The sequence below is a fragment of the Triturus cristatus genome, chromosome 6 (assembly GCF_964204655.1).
Source record: "Triturus cristatus chromosome 6, aTriCri1.1, whole genome shotgun sequence".
NCBI classification, from domain to species: domain Eukaryota; kingdom Metazoa; phylum Chordata; class Amphibia; order Caudata; family Salamandridae; genus Triturus; species Triturus cristatus.
Window position 1 is genome coordinate 900,549,970 of NC_140589.1, and position 13,916 is coordinate 900,563,885.

A 13,916-nucleotide genomic window follows, 5' to 3' on the forward strand; every position below is an offset into this window, starting at 1 on the left:
GTCCCGTGCTCTCCATGCCACTGGAATCAAGCTATCCTAGGATGCTTGGTTCCAGTCCAGGGAGGACCTGGCTTGGCAGTTCGGGCTGGACTGTTCCCATGAGGCACAGGGTCAAGACTGATTTACATATGGCTGGGTTCAAACTGGAATGGCATGGTGAGCACAAAAACGATGGATTTAGGCCCATATCTCTGTACTGGGGTAAATGTATGACATTGTTCTGCATTCTGTCCATCAACTGTTGTTTTTGCCTTTAGCAATTATCAGCATGAGTAGTTGTGAAAAGCGCCTTCTCCATTGTAAGTATCTTTTACTACCATACCCATAACACCATTCCAGTATAAAAGCGGAAGCCGGTCAGCAAGATTTATCAGATCATCAACACTTAAACACTTGGCTCAAATAATTCTAGGAACGTCTAATGAGCAACATTGAGCTTACTGGCCCCGTGACATTTATTCAAATTCTACCCACTATTGTGCAGATAAGCCTTTGATTTTATTTTGCCAATTTCTTGCTTTTGTGCAAAGTTGCATTTGTGAAAGATACTTGCCATCTGATCTGCAGATCAACAACACTACATGTGGTGGTGTTTTAAAGCAGATTACACAAGCTCCTCCTGCTGCTGTTAAGATTTCCATTTTGTAAACAGGAGGCGGTGCGAACAGTTCTCTCCACTTTCTTTAACTCCAATACTGCCAATTCCAGATATTTTATGTATCTTCTGATAGTATGAAGGTTTAACCCAGTGGTTCTTAACCAGTGGTCCAGGGACCAGTGGGGATCTGCAAAGCCTACTCAGAGCTTGGAATGTGAAATAATATTAATAAAGTGTATATCAATAAAAAAGCTAAATTTAAAGTTGCACATTTTTAAACGTTCTGTTAAAGTTAAGGAATTTGAAATTGGAGGCCAAAAAGTTAAGTTAGTATCCTCGTGCTTTAACAGTGAGTGCAAATGAATCAAACAAAATATAGTATGGCCAATAAGTGGACAAAATTGAATTTAGAAACACACTAATTTACCTCTTAAAATCAAAATTCTGTTTTTTATATTTGTTTATGAATTAAATAAAATAATTTATCATGTATTTATTTGTTTGACAAATACTTTTTTATTTTTTGTGTATTCTTTTGCATTTCAATCATTGAAAATGCTTATGCTGGGGTCCCCAGTTTCTAGTAACAGAAGTGGGTGTCCTCGTAGTCCAATAAAGATTTAGTGGGAGTACTCCGATCTAACCTGTGCAAACACACTGCCATAGCTATTCCTTAATTGTGCTAACTTCCGGCCTATTAAAAAATGATTGTAAAAACCTCTTTATTAAAATCAATGTTGGTACGGAAAAGTCCCATCCATGGTAAAGGCACTTACCCCTTCCCTGAGTGCCCAACGGTACTGTTGTCTGGATTCCTAATGCTTATTATTTGTCTTAGGCGAACATGGATAATGCATGTGCGCCATGACATAGGCCGGATTCACAGATTAAGGTGTGGCGGGCTACAGATTGTGGTGTGGAGGGCTACTGTCATGTGTTTCTTGCATGGCTCATTGTCGTTTTCTCTATGTTAACCTAATTCTGCACATTTTAGAACACATTTCTTTTGCACACTATACTATATAATCACGCTTGCCTATCAGCCACGTTGTATTTTCACACAGAACCTGTACATTTTTTCGTGTTCTTTTCTTTTTCTGGGATTTAGTCTAAACACCATAGACAACGTCAAACAACAATGCCCCTTGTTATTCTTTCTGGTTAGACACTAGCACCTAGACATAACATAAGAATGCTGCTGCTGTTTGTGAGTGCACATCTTGTCCTATAACTGGGGACAGGAGTTCAAAAAAGCAATACACGCGGAGCAAGAGTCCTGAGGCAAGAGCACTATGTCAGCTGAGATGTAGAACACCCACCTATGTATGCTAAGGTACAGGTTCTGCACTAAACCCAGAGATATAAAATATATATTCACATAGCTTCAGTAGAGGGAGAGGGTAGGCAAATGTGTCTTATAATATGACAGGGCTTTGTATGGTATACGGTTTGTTAACCATGCTACTGATATTTATCTTATACATTTGGTTTCTAATTGTGGAACAAATACTGCATCTTAGAGCTGAATAGTTTAAATAAACATTATAAACTTCCTTCATGTCTCTGATCTATCTTATTGTGGACAGGTAAGAGTGAGTGAGCGAAAGGGTATATACTGTTTACAGCGAACCCAGAGAGGGTCAGGAGAGTTGTGTTGTGGGGTGCCAACTCACTTGTTTCTCTGGGAAGGTTAGGAGGGCAAGTAAGGCATTACAGCCAGTTGGAATTGGGCTCATAGATACTGAGGTGCTATGGTCACTCAGTCTCTACATGCTGATGGTCTATGGTCCCAGGCATAGTTCTGTTCCTGAGCAGAAACCCTGCAACACTACTGCTTTCACCAGGAGTTAAGCAGCACAAGCGTAGTGGTGGCAGCATATCGTGTAGTGGACCTTTTTACCCTCTGTGACTGGAGTGAGGCCTACAAGTCACTCACCTTTCCGCTAATACCGCTGCTGTGTGCTTAACTCACTCTTGCCTTTTATCAGGTAGATGTGGAGTGCGGTGTTGCACTGGAGTAGTGACTTTGCTCTGGTTGTATGTGGGCCTGTGAAGGATACAGTACAGTGACAGAGCAGTTCTGTGTAGTACATGTGAGATTAGTGTATGTGTGCTTGTGAGAAATACATGACTTGAAAAATGTAGTGCTGTGCAGTGTGTCCGCAATGAGGGCATTTGGAGGATGTATGTGTGCTAGCAGGAACTACAATAGATAAATTAAGGGTGATGTGTTATGTAGTGCACCCATAGTGAGTGTGTGTGCTTGAAGAGTGTGTGCTTGTAAAGAACACACCCTGTTTAAATATAGAAAAACTTCAGTGCTGAATATTGTGTGCACACTGAGTGTGTACTGATTGTATGTGCACATATAATGGTACAATGCATGGAGGTACTAGTGGTGGAAAGTAAGAGTTCTGTGAATGTACACTAAGTAAGTGTGCCTGCAATGGCATATTAAATGGAGGACCATGGGATACATTTTGGGAAGCCCAGGCCTACCTGGTGAAAGCATGAGGTGGAGAGGAATAACCAGACAGATGTGTGTACTGCTGAGCTGAATTGCTGTGAGATGGGTGGGAAGTACAATGGAGGGAAAAGGAAGAAACTTCTTTTACATTTGAAAAGACTGATTCAGTGTTGCATCACAAAGAATTGGCCCGAACACAACTTAGGAAGAGAAATGGGGCTGATAAGGAAATCATAAGGAATAAGGCTGGGTGTTAGACCTGGCATCCTTGGAGTGGTTTTCCCTGACTTTTTGCCTCTACCTCCTGTGTTTTTGATGCTGTGCTGGATTTTGTTTTTGCTGGCTTAGATGCTTTGGGCACTTTGCCACTGCTGATCAGTGTCAAAGTACAAGTGCTCCCTGCGTAAATTGATATTGTAATTGGTTCTCCCTGATTGGCATATTTGTTTTACCAGTAGATCCCTAGTAAAGTGCACTGAGTGTAGCAGGGCTAGTTAATCAAATGCTACTAGTGGGCTTGTAGCGCTGATTGTGCCACCCACATGAGTAGCCCGGAAAAGATGTCTCAGGCCTGCCACCGCAGTACCTGCGCGCAGTTCGTTAACTTCAATGTCAACCTGGAAAGTGCACCCACTTGCCAGGCCCTACCCTTCCCTTGCCTTGCACATAGGACACCCCTATAGTAGGCCCAAGGTACCCCCCTGAGCAGGGTGCAGTGTATGTGAAAGGTAGGACATGTACTGGTGTGTGTAACATGTCCTGATAGTGAAATACTGCCAATTTCGTTTTTCACTATTGAAAGGCTATCTGGCCCATAGGACAGAATGGGGAATGCTATGTAACATTTTACAAGCATATCTTCCCATAGGAGTAAGATGGAAAATTGGAGTCTGGTATCCCTGAACTCAGAATTTAATAACATATCTTTTAGTAAGGATGTTTTTTAAATTCTATGTTTGAAAATAGCACTTTTAAAAAGTGGCTATTTTCTTGTTCAACCTTTGTGTGTGCCTCTGCCTGTTTGTGGATTGACTGTCTGGCTTTGGAGTGACAGAGGCTGGGGTGGCTCCAGGAGTCTGGGTGAGTCTGCACTAGGCTGAATGGGTCCGATCTGCATTTGGAGTGGTGGGAGGAGTAGCACCTGTACCTGAATTGGGCTGTACCTGCCTACCACAATGCTGGCTCCGCCCCCTGTGGTGCGTCTGAAACCAAGGATCATACTGACAAAGGATTTTGTTGTGCACTGGCAGAGTGCCCACAGAACTGGTTTGGACTGGGCTCAGAGCCCCTTGCACAAAGGGATCAAAGACATTTTAGAGTATAAGTACTAGGCCTAAAACCCCTGAATTTTAGACTATTGCTGGAATCAAAAGGAACCTTTGCTGAGGAGAAGAGCTGAAGAAACTGAGGGGAAGTACTACCCTTGCTGTGTGTCTGGGGTTGGCCTGCAGTTGCTGTTTCTGCCAAAGAAAGGAGAATGGTTTTGCTGTGTGCTGTGTCCCCTGCTTGAAGAAGGACTTTGTTGTGTGCTGTGTCCCCTGCCTAAGGAAAGCCTCCAAGGGCCTGAAGAAGAGCTGGCCTCCTGTTTTGAAGTCCCAGGAACAAAAGGACTTCACCCCAGCTCCCCTGAACTTCCTTGCTGGGAGTTCTGGCCTGCAAGGAGGTGCCTGTAACTGTGTGTGGGCCCCTGGAGGTTGCTACTACTGTTGGGAGCTGGAAGAAACTAAAGAGAAGGAAGAAATCCAGTTTCCAACGCCGTCAACGCCGCCGCTGTGACGCCGCGACCTGCACCGAAGCCCAGGGAGCTGCTCGTGAAGTGAACGACGCAGTGCCCGGCCTGCTCCGCAGCCCCGATGCCCTATGACACCCGCCGACGCCCGCAGTGTTCGGCTGTGACCGACGCCAGCGCTCGCATCGACTCCGTCTTCGCCAGCGCCTGCATCTTGTTATCACAGCACCGATAACCACCGAGGGTGACTCGAGAAACTTGCCGACGTCTCATCATCACCGGAGCCGACATCGGTCCTCCTCGACGCCGTGCATCATCACCGACTTCATTTTTCCAAGGTACTGTTGTTTGGGGGTCTGTGTGACTCCGTGCCCAACGCTGAGATCCTCGCGGGCGGCGCCATACTTTGGATTTTGTGCTGTCCTGACGTCGTGATAGCCTCAGTTGGTGCTATTTGATTTCTACAAGGTTATCTTTGCAACATTCTTTTTAAAGACATTTTACTGAGTATCTGTATGTTGAATTTTTGTCGTTTTAACTGGTGTGGTGTCCATTTGTTGTGTTTTCACTGTGTTACTGTGAGTGTTGGTACAAATACTTTACACATTGCCTTTGGTATAAGCCTGTCTGCTTGTGCCAAGCTACCAAGGGGTGAGCAGGGGGTATCTAAAGTGTGTATCCCCCTTACCCTGATTCGAAGCAAGGATCCCTATTTGGACAAAGGTACCTACCTCTGCTAAATACAGACCCCCATTTCTAACACTGGGGGTCTGGGATTAACCTTTTGATGCACATATCACTGTGGCTGATATCTACGTGTGAATCTGGTCACTCAAATGAGTGGTGTTGGGAGAGAATCAGCTTCGGAGTCTTGTCTGCTTTCACAGACATCTTTCCTGAGGAAAGAAGAAAGAGAGAAGTGTCCACTTTAAACGAAGTAGAACCCCAACATAAAACTTCAAAGACTCAGACCGGAAATCACATTTGGTGCCTGGAAATGGACAATAAGAAGGGGAGGTTAAGACACACAAAAAACTTGCTATCTTCCGAGCAGCTAGATGGGCTGTGTGAGAAGGGGAAGCATTGCAAGACTTCTGCCTGGGAACATGGCTGGGAGGCAAAGCCTGCTAGTGTCCCTGCTGGGTAAGGGGACATCACTCAGGGCAACTAAGACCACCTGTCCTGAAGCCTGGAACACCAGTGCCTGCCTGCTTGCCAAGACCAGTGTGCCTTTTGAGGAAGAGTGTTGAAGGAAGCAACGTCCAGTGGGGAGCCCTACCATTAAGAGTCCCTGTATGAGGTGTGATGATTTGGCTAGGCAACTATCGGGCATAGCCCATGAGCAGGACTGTTTTTGGCAACCTCTGTATGACAGGAGAGAGCCGCTATAGACTGAGCAAGTATCGAGCATTGGGCAGAGGGCGCCGAGCCCACATGGCCATGTTGTGATGGCCCCCTATGCCAGAGGGGCCAGCGTTGAAATAGTTGTGTGACCTGCGAGCCACGACCTGTGAACACTGTAGTGACCTCATATGCCAGGCGGGGCCACTGTGGTGTGGGTGATTGAACCTGAGGAGTTTATGTTGCATTGTAAGATACTGCAGCAACCCTGTGTGTCAGGAAGGACTTCCGTGACTGAATCATCCAAGACTTCGGGCCGTCGCCAAGGACTGGAGTGAAACTGCAACCAAACGGTCTGGCCACACTGAGAGATCTGCCCTGACTGACCCACTGGGGACCAGGAGGACTCCAAGGAGGACAACTTACCCTCGCAGGAATCCAGTCGGGAGCCAAAGGATTGAATTCTTCCCGCCAGAGATAACTTGACTTACCGAGCCTCTGCGATGCTGCAACCTGCTCCAATTGTTGGGGAGAGATGGCAGCCCACTCTGTAGAGTGAGCCTGCACCCACCTGATGCTGACGCGTATGCTGCAAGCAGCCCAATTTCTCAGAGCAGGATCAGGTCTTGCGAATGCCTACGCTGAGGACACCCGTTGTAACACTGACTGCTTCCATGCTGCAGAAGCCGGCAAGACTTGAATGAGGGTCCGTGGGCACTGGGGGATTCACTGCTGAAGGTGGTGCAGTACCGTAGACACTTTTGGCTAAATTCTTGAACAATCAAAGGGAACTCCTGAGTATGGCCTAATAGTGTGCATTCCTTGGATGCAGCCACCAGTGAATGGGGAATAACTCTGAACAAGTTACACGAAGGAGAGTAGGACAGGGATTTATCTGACAACTACTACAGCACAGACCTAAAGGGGGATTGTGTTGTTGCATTTGAATGTCACATTTCTGTGCATGCGTAGAGTTAGAAATAAAATACTACTTTTTCTTATAAAAAGAAGAATTTGGCTGAAAGTGGATTTATTGTTCGTACTTGTAGTAAGGTGGAATCTGACTAATGGTTGCCCCCAACTTTTTGCCTGGTATTTGAGTGATTTTTGACTAGTCTGGCTGGGATCCTGCTATCCAGGACCCCAGCCTATCTGCTTCCTCTCTTAAACGATATGAGTATCCTAGGTACAAACCAATTGGATGCTGAGGATGCCCTGACCGTCCCTTGTAGATGGTACCCTAGGTACCCAGGGCATGGGTCCCTCAGTAGGCCTACCAGGGCTGCAGCACTTATTGTGCCACCCTGGGACAGCCATACAAACTGACACCACCAGACCACTACTGGGTAAATTGTTTCCACTTTTTGTTGAAAAAACATGCACTAATACTGATATACCCTTGGTGCAGAAACCATCACCTTTCCTATCCCTCTTGCAGGAGGTCAAAGCTCATTTTGCTCCTTGTGTGCGGGGCCTACATCCTAGGTAGGGGGTCATGTCCCACTTTCGTTATCAGGGATAATGTTTCCCCCCTGCTTACTTCCTAGAGTCATGGTCATTCACTAAAATATCTGCAGCAAAATCAATAGCCAATTAACCTTGATGCTGGTGTGGCTACTTCTCGGTGGCCACATCTATACATTCAGGGATCCGCTGAGGTGTCTGCATTCAGGATAAGCCTGCTGCAAGTGCGTTGAGGGTGAAGTCTGCCTGGAATTGTTAACCCTGAAACCGAAGGAGGCACGGGCCTGGCACGATTGAGTAGTCAAGCTTCTTGTAGAGTTGGAGGAGTTAAGCACTTTTTCCCAAGGCACACCTCAGTGAGGTTTGCATCTTTGGACATCAAGGAAATCAGAAGACCTGGTACATTCTGGGGTATCCATGCTTCTTTTGAAAATATTGTCAGGATGAAGGCTCCCTTGACATCTGTAAGAGCATTCTATTATTCTCTGCGCCTTCCTCAGCTACTATGAGACAGGCACCCCATTCATTGAGAGGGCAGGTAAGATGTATTCATGACGTTTACACTACCCACTGTGAAGCTATCAGTCCTGGATAACTGGGGAGAGGTAAACAATCATACTTGACCAGGGGACACCCAACAACCAGTGCACCACTGAAAAGTGTGCACAAATTTAGGAAAATCTCATTCACCTGTTGGGCATTTGATCTCACACATGATTCCAATAGTGTAATTGATGAAGTTATTAGTACTAACCCTTCTTTCTAATTGTTTTTAATGTTTTATGGTCACGCAGACTAATGCTTCTTAGCAACTAAATTGTCATATACTGATCCAACAGTAATCTTGGAAAACCTTTATGGTTATGACATAAATCAGAGCACAAACCGTCAAGTCATGTTTGGCTTTCATACCATGGAAGATAGTTGAATAATGCACTGTACATATACAGGTGCTTTTGAAGCGCAGAGTGCAAACATCACCACCTGCAAACAAAATAACACCAGTCGAAACTCTGCGATCTATGGGGCATATCAACAAGGGCTTTATCTCTGCTTTTTTGGCTTTAAAAGCCAAAAAAGCAGAGATAAAACTAGCACCCTATCAACAACTGGGTGCTAACACGCAAATTTGCATGTTAGCACCCTTTTACTCTACGCTTCCCCTTGCATCTCTAATGAGATGCAAAGGGGGCGTTCCAGAGTAAAATAATAGGAGAAATGTCGCTAAGCGACATTTCTCCTATTATCAAGAATGTCGCTAACCCTGTTAGAGACAAAAAAAGCAGCGCTAACCGCGGTTAACGCTGCTTTTTTACGTCTGCTAATTTTCAGACTTAGCCATGATATGCTATGGAAGGAGGATATCATGGCTAAATTTGCCTGTCCCTATCAACAAGGTAACGTGTGATTATCGCTGGGTTTCCAGCGATAATCTCACGTTAGCCTGTTAGCGTGTAGATTTTTATCGCTATTGAGATAAGCGTTGCTAATAGCACGCTATCTCAGCGATAAAAATTCACGCTAGCCGGCGATAATTATCCTCACGCTAAGAGCGCTGAGCGATAATTATCGCCGGTTGTTGTTGATATGCCCCTCTGTGCTCAAACCTGTAACGCTCGAATCAGCCGGAGGAGGGAATGTGCCCCAAGGCTGACAGCTGTGCCTACCCTCAGTTCCGAACTAGAACGAAGGCTGTAGTGTGCTTAACAGCACATTAGAAAACTCTTATATGGAATGTAGCAAAAGTGGTTGGAGAAAAACTGAATACTGCACATAATAGTTTCTAAGAGGGGTAATGTCAATTGTCAGGACATGAACATATATGATGGGAGATATAGCTAAATACTATGGGGCATATCAACAACAACCGGCGATAATTATCGCTCAGCGCTCTTAGCGTGAGGATAATTATCGCCGGCTAGCGTGAATTTTTATTGCTGAGATAGCGTGCTATTAGCAACGCTTATCTCAATAGTGATAAACATCTACACGCTAACAGGCTAACGTGAGATTATCGCTGGAAACCCAGCGATAACACACGTTACCTTGTTGATAGGGACAGGCAAATTTAGCCATGATATCCTCCTTCCATAGGATATCATGGCTAAGTCTGAAAATTAGCAGACGTAAAAAAGCAGCGTTAACCGCGGTTAGCGCTGCTTTTTTTGTCTCTAACAGGGTTAGCGACATTCTTGATAATAGGAGAAATGTCGCTTAGCGACATTTCTCCTATTATTTTACTCTGGAACGCCCCCTTTGCATCTCATTAGAGATGCAAGGGGAAGCGTAGAGTAAAAGGGTGTTAACATGCAAATTTGCGTGTTAGCACCCTGTTGTTGATAGGGTGCTAGTTTTATCTCTGCTTTTTTGGCTTTTAAAGCCAAAAAAGCAGAGATAAAGCCCTTGTTGATATGCCCCTATGAGTAGAATGGCAGTGTCATTAAAATGACTTTTTTTTAATTACTTTATTTATAGATTTTGTTATAAGTAACAAGCAAGTTACATCAACAGAAAACGGAACCAAGAGAAAAAACAAAAAACAAAAAAAACGTAACGGACATCAGTTGTGACTATGGCATATGAATAGATACACGTTCACAGAGTTTAGGGTAGCACACATTACAAGCACTGTACCAAAGGCAACTCAAACAAGGAGTGACCCAACGAAGGTCAAAACAGGCTCGTAAACAATAGGCGGTAGTATGATTCTTACATGCCACGCTATGTTTTACAAGAATCACCCAGAGACTTTTCCCCAACAGGGTCTTACTAGAGCATCTATGGCAAGAACCAGTGTCTCCCTCTGGCCCCTTTCACCCTGATGCAGTCGGCTCTATTGCGGTGAGGCAACTCTGGTATAGGCTCCAAAAACTCTTGGGGCGGCTCTGTGGGGGAAGCAGTCCACTATATAGTTCTGACTGTGTGTTGCAGTATGACATGTCCTTAGACCACTCAGCAACCGTGGGTGCCAGGCCCCGAGCCCATCGCATTGCTACTCTGCACTTCACTATGAGTAAGCCCATATTCACAAACTTGCTTGATTCCTTCTGAAGCTGTCTAGAGTGTCCCAGGAGTACCAGTAATGGGTCAATTGGGAGGGGTGTGCCTATGATGTAGCTCAACATTAGGAAAATTAACCTCCAGAAGTTAGCTATGACTGGGCATTACCAAGCTAGGTGCATGAATCTCGCTGGGTCAGTATTGCATCTTTCACACTCAGCTGTGTCTCTAAGACCATATCTATGTAATCAAGCTGGGGTGTAGTAAGTTCTATTTAGGAATTTAAATTGTATAAGTCTGTGCCTACCATTGAGATAGATGTGTTTCATGGACTCGCAGCAGTACCGCCATGTGGTATCATCAAGGATTGTGTCTAGGTCATTTTGCCACTCCAGCCTAGCCTTAGTGTAGGTGCTTTTGCGTTCATACTGCACTAAACTATAAATGATAGATAGTGTCTTATTAGGAGAGTCGGCTTGTAGAATGTGTGATGGGGCAAACGCATATGGCTCCAGTGTGTCCTCACCGAGCAGCCCGCAGAGAGCGTGCAGCACTCTGAAGAAGTGAAACCTCGTCAGCAGGGAAGCAGTATGACCCTAAGCTTCAATTTTGGCCCAACTGCAAGCTGGGCCTGCCGTAAGTAGATTCCCAATTTTGGTGAGATTGATTGTACCCATTGCCCTTACTACCTCTTTTTCCCTGCAGTTTGGCAACCATTGACACCATTCCAGAGGTGTCAGGGGGGAATACAAAATATCTCCCACCTGCCTTTTCAGTAGGTTGTGCCACTCATGCACCGTTGCGTTGATTGAGTCCAAGATCTCAGCGCTTCTAGATGGGGTGCAAAACAATGACACCGCTAGGGGGTCATGGGCAGCAGCCGCTTTTTCAATTTGTAAGTACAGGAAAGCTGTGTTCTGGTGAACCCAATAGTAATATTGTGAGCACTGCGCAACTCAGTAATAGAGCTCCAGATCAGGAGCGCCCAATCCCCCCATGGCATAAGGTAGAGTGATAATATTCCACTGAGCTCAGAATTACTTCCCAGCCTCACCAATACAGATCTAAGCTGCGTGAAGAAATGTGAGGGGAGGACCATCGGAATATTGAGAATCAGGAAAAGGTATCTAGGTAACACCACCATCTTCATCTGAGAGATATGTCCTAATCACGACAGGGGCAAGCAAATCCAGCGGCGCTCTACCTGTTCCTCCAGCTTGGTGATTGCCCTACTATAATTCTATCTAAATACTATCTCAGGGTTCATATGAACCTGAATGCCCAGATAACAAACTGAGTCTGTGGACCATGAGAGGGGGAAGTCTAACTCAATAGGCTTCATAGCTGGCGTCAGTGGAAATATTGTGGACTTATTCCTATTTATCTTAAGGCCAGAAAACTCCCCATATCTCACTACTTCTCTTAGCACTGGGGATAGGTTAGTTTCAGGGTCTCTGATGTATAAGAGTGTGTTGTCTGCATACATGGAAACTATTAGGTTATATCCCAGGAAGTGTATCCCTCTGTGCCCATGGTATTCCCTAAGAGCACACACCAGCGGCTCTGCTACTATTGCGCATAGAAGCGGGTGTCTCTGGTAATCTTCATCGGCACAGTCACCAAGTCTCCCTGGTAGATGGGGAATTATATAACAACCCTACTAGTTGTAAGAAGACTTCCCCAACCCCCATTCTTCTTAATACAGTAGACCTGAAGGGCCATTCGGCAGAGTCGAAGGCCTTCTCTGCATCAAGGAAGACTGCTGCGGCCTTGATCTCTGGCTTCGTATGCTGAATCACGCCAAACACCTTACATAGGTTGTATGTGAGATTACGCCCCAGGACGAATCCCGCTTGTTCTGTTCCAACCAGTTGAGGCACCAGAGGGGCCAAGCGGTTGACCAGTATTTTAGCAAAAAGCTTGGTGTTCACATTGAGCAGGGACAGCGGTTTATATGAGGAGCATTCGTTAGGCGGTTTGCCTGGTTTAAGCAGGGTAGCAATCCAAGCCTCCCGCATAGAGGGAGGCATCTCGCCACTCTCGCCCATTTCCTTAAACAAAGTGATCAGGTGTGGGACCAGGAGTTCCTTGAATTCTTTGTAAAATGTGACGGTTAGGCCATCTAGCCCTGGTGTGCTACCAGAGCGCATCTTCTTCAACGCAGCAAGAACTTCCCAACCATCAAGCGGTCTCATTAGGTACTCCCTGTGCTCATCCGCCAACCATGGCAATTTAATATGCTCAATATACTAGAATGGCTGCGGCATCTGCCGATGTCCTGGAGAGGTACAGTTCCGAATAATACTGACTAAATATATCTGCTAAGGAGGTGGGATCTCTCAATACCTCACCAGAATCGGCATGTAGCTCCGCAACCGCATTCACCTCCCTTCTTCACCTTCACCATATGTTTTGGCAACAGCATATTTCCCCATGTGTTTTTTGTCGACTGTTACATGGTATCGGTTAGACCTGGCCTTTCTTGGCGTGATTACCCCTGACATTTTGCCTCTACCTCTATTTTTGATGCTGTGATGGATTTCGTTTTGCTGGCTTAGATGCTTTGGCCACTTTGCCAATATTGATCAGTGTCAAAGTGCAAGTATAATGTGCATAATTGGTATAAAGTTGTCCATAATTGATATGTTTGCCTTACTAGTAAAGTCTCTAGTAAAGTGCACTACGTGTGCCAGGGCTGGTAATGTAAATGCTGCTAGTGGGCCTGCTGCACTAATTATGCCACACACACACAAGTTGCCCTAAGAAGAGATCTCAGGCCTGCCACTGTCTTGTTGTCCTGGAAAGTGCACCCACTTGCCAGGCCTTCCCTTCCCTTTTTATGCACATCAGACACCCCTATAGTAAGCCCAAGGTACCCCCCTGGGCAGGGTGCAGTGTATGTGAAAGGCAGGACATGTACTGAGGTGTGTACCATGTCCTGACAGTGAAAAACTGCCAAATTCGTTTTTCACTGTTGCAAGGCCATCTTGCCCATAGGACAGAATGGGGAATGCTGTGTCCCATGTTTCCAGCATATCTTCCCACAGGTATAAGATGGAGGGATGGAGTTTAGTGTGCCTGAACTCAGAATCTTTTTGTGTAGATGGTTTTTGAATTATGTGTTTAGAAACCATGCTTTTAGAGGTGGCTGGTTTCTTGTCTTAAACCATCCTGTGTGCCTCTGCCTGGTTGTGTATTGCCTGTCTGGGTTTGGATGTGAAAGGGTCTGGGAAGTGTCCTGACCCCAGGGAGGAGTAGGTGGGACAGCAACAGGCAGGCCTGCGTTTGAAGCGGGGGAGGAGTAGCCCCCTGGATGT

The 13,916-nt window shown here is 45.6% G+C and overlaps 1 protein-coding gene across 2 annotated transcripts in view; it reads right to left on the bottom strand.

Annotated features, from left to right (window-relative positions):
* The window catches only part of LOC146820763 (MFS-type transporter SLC18B1-like), a 709,940-nt gene that overhangs the window by 150,022 nt on the left and 546,002 nt on the right, over nt 1–13,916 (bottom strand). The window lies entirely within an intron of this gene.